Below are 4,792 nucleotides of genomic sequence, written 5' to 3'. Positions count from 1 at the left end.
GTACATACATATATTGGGGTATTCACAAGAGTGTCGTAAGTGTCGCTGTGTTTTGTCACGTAAGCTTCTTAATGGTAAAAAATTTTTTGGAGGTTTGCAAGGTATTATAATGGACGTTTAGAAAATATTTTGTTAAAGTTTCAAGTGTCTTTAACACATATTTCATCGTTTAAAACTTTACGACATAAGATAATACGACACTTAGACACCTTGTGAATCGCCTACAAATGTTTCTTTGGATAACATATCAGTCGGAAGTAAAACTAAAACGTTCACTCGGAATACCGAATTTCTTAACAACCATCGAGATTGTAGAAATGATAAGTAAGAGACGTAATATTCGAAGCCAAGCGGAAGTAGGGATGCCAGGCAATTTTGATTGGAGGGTAATGACTCTAGCGATTTTCGATGGTGAAAGTTCAGTATTTTTCAGTAGATATTATATAGACTGGACGATGGTTCCGAGTGCAGAAGTTTACGCATGTGGGAAAAATTTGTGATCGCCACTCACCAGGGTGCGACAAAAATCGATTCTTTTGCATCCGGTTCAAGTAGCTCATAACTTCCAGTGTTACCACCAAACTAGAGTTCACTCTTTGATGCGAAAATGCGAAAAGCAAAAATGAGCGCTATATTTTGCACAAAATTGTGAACAGTGTTGTTGCGAAATTCAAACAGTTCAGCCACAGCGCGGAAAGGTTGAAGAAGCGCGAATTCGATGTTGGATTTGAGGTGGGGGAAAAACTCCATCGCCGAGAACTGACGTTTCGTCCAGATATAAAAATCGTGCTAGGCGATTTCAATGCCAGCGAAGGCCCGATAACGCACTCCACGGCGAAACGCCCGATAATGCACTGAGGCTGATAGACTTAGCTGGCGAGCATAGGAAATGCATTATTCTTTTTACGTGGCTGTCACCGGATCGAAATGTTGTGCCAAATATTGTGGTGCAAAAAATGAGCACTCAGCAATGCTGAACGTCGAAAAGCTATAATCACAACAGACGGCCCCGTTTATTCGCCACTCGCTTCTGACACGTGCTCTCAACAAATCGATATATGCAATAAAACAACTCAGTAGTCAGATTTAAGATAGCCCGAAAAAACAACTGTGCGAAGAAGAATTTCGCGGAACTGCAGAGATAAAAGCTCCCGCCTACAGGGTCAAGCTGCGCGAACGCGAGCTGTGTGAGGCAAATATGTGGGCCTGAAGAGTACAACGAAACGTATCTATTTGCCGCAATAAGAAAAGGCCGAAACACCTGAGTGCGAAGAGCTTGAAATGTCGGCCGACAAGAAACACAGCACGAAAAGAAGTTGTCTTTATGCCGCGAAGGACAGAACGCTCCAGCTCTGAGTGTAACAGAGGAAGGGGAAGGAAGGCCTCCACAGCGCTGGAAAGACCTGGGGGAGAAGGACTTGATTTCACTTGGCATTTCCAATTGGTGTCAGTTGGCATAGAAGAGAAACGACATGCGTGCTGTTTTGCACTCAGCAGGATAGTCGAGGGAATTCCACTGCAATCTATACTGACGGTTCCAAATGGACTGCCAAGCATTAGAGAGGAACTGCGAAGGAGTACAAAAAGCATACAATTTCTCAGATAGCCTGGCGCCACTTCTGGCACTAGCCTCACCGGTAACAAAATCTGAAACAGCCAGATATTGCAAATGTGCGTTACGTTGCTGATATACGTTGGAACAACCTTCAAACCTGCAAAACTGCGCGGAATATATGGCATATATATAAGGCATGACACACTCGGGCGTTTTTCCATCGGAAATCTTAGGGAGTTCTTCAAATGCACCATTACTAACCTAAATATATTCAACGAAAAATCAAAATGGTTTGACGAAACCAACGAATCATGAAATCAGATAAAATCGAGGGTTGCCTAAAATATTTTTCAAACAATGTTCACGTTCTAAGCGGTGAAAAATCACCTTTTCAATAGTACAATTTTAGTGAAAGTGTTTGAAAAGCAAACAATGAAATAAAAAAATTGGTTTTATATGCAGTAAATTCGTTTGTGGCCCAACAGAAACATTCAAATGTATCTTGGTACTCAATTTTAGTTTTTTATATATTATTTTCTCTAGTTGTAACGGAAATTTAAATATCTACATACTTATCTAGTCTAGAACTCCAAATATCTATTTATTCCTATTGGGATCTAAAGTATCAAAAAAGGATTTTTCAAATTGCACAACGGTGCAATCAGGAGTTATCTGATCATCATGAAAAAGCTGAAAAGCTGCCCCTTTTTCACAAAAGAAAGAAAAATTTAGTTCCGCAAATATTATTTACAAAAGCAATTATTTTAAAAAAACAACTTTGCACATTTATGCCATTTTTTTTAAGTTGTTTCCAATTGTAACAATCAGAATATAAACAGCCTCATTGCGTAAGTCGTAAATAAGGCTAAATTGAACGACTCGACAACATCGGCATTGTCGACTGTCGTGCTGAAATAAGTAAACAATGAAAATCGTCGAAAACTATGCAGTGCTGCCAACTTTTATCGTTTTAATAGACTAGCCGAGTGGAAATTTTAGGCAATGACGTAAAATTTTCGATACGATTCGACTCTCTAAAAACGACTTGCATTCGACACGATTCTCGCAATGAGGCTGAATATATATGTATGTATGTAGATGAAACAAGTAATTTTTAGCAAAAAAAAAACCGACTTCAACTCCCATATAAAAAAAATATATATATATCTCTCATGATCCACTGATCGGACCTCAACCAGATTAGTATGGGACCACCTCTGAGACACTACCTTTCCGATGCAAAAAGAATTATCGAAATCGGTTGATGTGGTCCAAAGTTATGCGGTAACATACATAAAAAAAATTAAAAATTAAAAAAAATATTCCGACGAACTGATAACCTCCTCCTTTTGTGGAAGTCGGTTAAAAAGAAGGTTGAATTTATTCTTCTTCGAATTCTATGTATGTATGTACATCTCCTGTTTCCTTAGGCTGTGTGCTAAGAGAACGTCCCGGTAGCAAAAAAAAATTGTGTCCAGCGCAATGACATTGCTACATCGGCTGTTCCTGAAATTCCCATCCCACACAAAAACCAAGCGGCATACAACCACTGCGCATGTCAGCGAATTTTCTGAAACACCAAACAACCAAACAAACACCAATATCTACGAAAATATTACAAAAACGAAAAAAATATATAAAACAAAATAAAAAACCAAAGTAAACAAAAATAATCTACACTACAAAAATCCTCACGAAATGGTGGAATAAATTAACGACAAAAGCAAAGTTGCCCGAACGGGTAGAGATTAGCATAGAGTGGAATTAAAGCATCGAGTTGAGCTGGTCTCTAACCAGGCGAATCGCATCGAAAACTTTTCGTATGTAGTTGGAGAAAAAAATTCAAAATATTATATTCCAATGTTGCAGGTTTTGCTGGAAGCTTGAATACCAAAGAGCAACAACACCACTCAATTAATTCAGTTCATCGAAACTAATGCTGAGGTAGAGAAAGAACAAAAAAATACATACATATGTATGTGCATACATACAAACCTACCACATAGAAATAAAATTTATTCAAAAACTTTATTAACAAACAGACGCCTAAGCAAAGGAGGAAGAAATGGGAGCAGAAATAAAAGCAAAAACCCTTGCATACAAACAATTGTACCCATGTTGCCACTTCAGCTCTACAACAACAACAACAACAAGCAAAGAGGAAAGCTACAGCAACACAATTTGAGCCTTTGAAACTGTAAACAACATCCAAGCGATTGAAAAATAAAACCAAAACAAACAAGAATTATTGAAAAACGAAACCAAAATAAATAAACAAACAGTTCGGCGTACCAATCGGTTGGCAGACAGATGTACTTATGTATATATGTACGTATATAGATACATATATACACGTGTACTTACAGTGACTCAAGCAACTGATCACATGTTTATTTATTTTTTTTTCAATACCTATTCATAATCTGAAAAGTGTCAAACTTTATACACAATTTAGTAAAGTTCATCAAATGTTCATCAAAATTCCATATAAGCATAAATTTCTTACGAAAAAAATTACGGGAGACCGTACGCAACGAAATTTCGAAAAATCAACGCCAGTTTTTGTAAATTGCACTTGTTATATAAAAAAAAAAACACAATAGCAGTCACAAAAAAAAATCTCAAAAAACAACGGGATTTTTCAGCCGTTTTAAACTTGCACTTCATTGGATTAAAATTGTATGGGCTATAAAACTGCACACCCAAAATTTTCTAAGGATTCCAATTAAAAATTTTAAGTTTCGATCAAAATTTGTTGAAATTTTCCAAGTTTTGCATAAAGTTTGAAGCTTTTATTTGTATGGGTTTTCGTAAAGCTTAGACAACCATTTTTATTGGAAAAATTACAAAAAAAAAATTTAAGTATTAAAAAAATCAATACGTGTTCATTGTTTGAGTCACTGTTTCTACACGCCACATGCCAGATTCAATTGTGTGTGTAGTGCCCGCAAAGTCCAGTCACCTACCCGTTTGACTGCTTGCCTGCCGGTAGGCTGCCTAGCTGGTTGCCTGACAGCCTAACAACCGAGCTTGTTAAACATTCTACTCCTTGGCAGACCTGTCCGCGGCTGTCCACCAGAGTGGCATAACAACGACATCAGACGTTATGTTTTTCTGTATGTACGTAAGCACTGTGAAGGTAAGTGCTCACTGAGTAAAACAACAGCGACTCCAGTGGAGCAGTTAAATACTATGACGGTCATGATGGTTGCATGGACCGTGTCCAGTTGAATAGAG

At 37.7% G+C, this 4,792-nt stretch overlaps 1 long non-coding RNA gene across 2 annotated transcripts; it reads left to right on the top strand.

Annotated features, from left to right (window-relative positions):
- The first annotated feature begins 3,222 nt into the window (after nucleotides 1–3,222).
- LOC118746986 lies at nucleotides 3,223–3,811 on the top strand. 2 transcript variants are annotated; one of them, XR_004993911.1, is made up of 3 exons: nucleotides 3,223–3,375; nucleotides 3,425–3,499; nucleotides 3,598–3,811. It is a non-coding gene; the product is annotated as an uncharacterized LOC118746986 (long non-coding RNA). The 2 variants fall into 2 exon arrangements; XR_004993910.1 differs by having other exon boundaries at nucleotides 3,425–3,530.
- The last annotated feature ends 981 nt before the right edge of the window (nucleotides 3,812–4,792 follow it).

Source organism: Rhagoletis pomonella, unplaced genomic scaffold (genome assembly GCF_013731165.1).
Source record: "Rhagoletis pomonella isolate Grant_MI unplaced genomic scaffold, Rhpom_1.0 Rhpom_scaffold_00011, whole genome shotgun sequence".
NCBI classification, from domain to species: domain Eukaryota; kingdom Metazoa; phylum Arthropoda; class Insecta; order Diptera; family Tephritidae; genus Rhagoletis; species Rhagoletis pomonella.
Note: the sequence above shows the minus strand (reverse complement) of the source record. Positions and strands in the feature narration are given on the sequence as shown.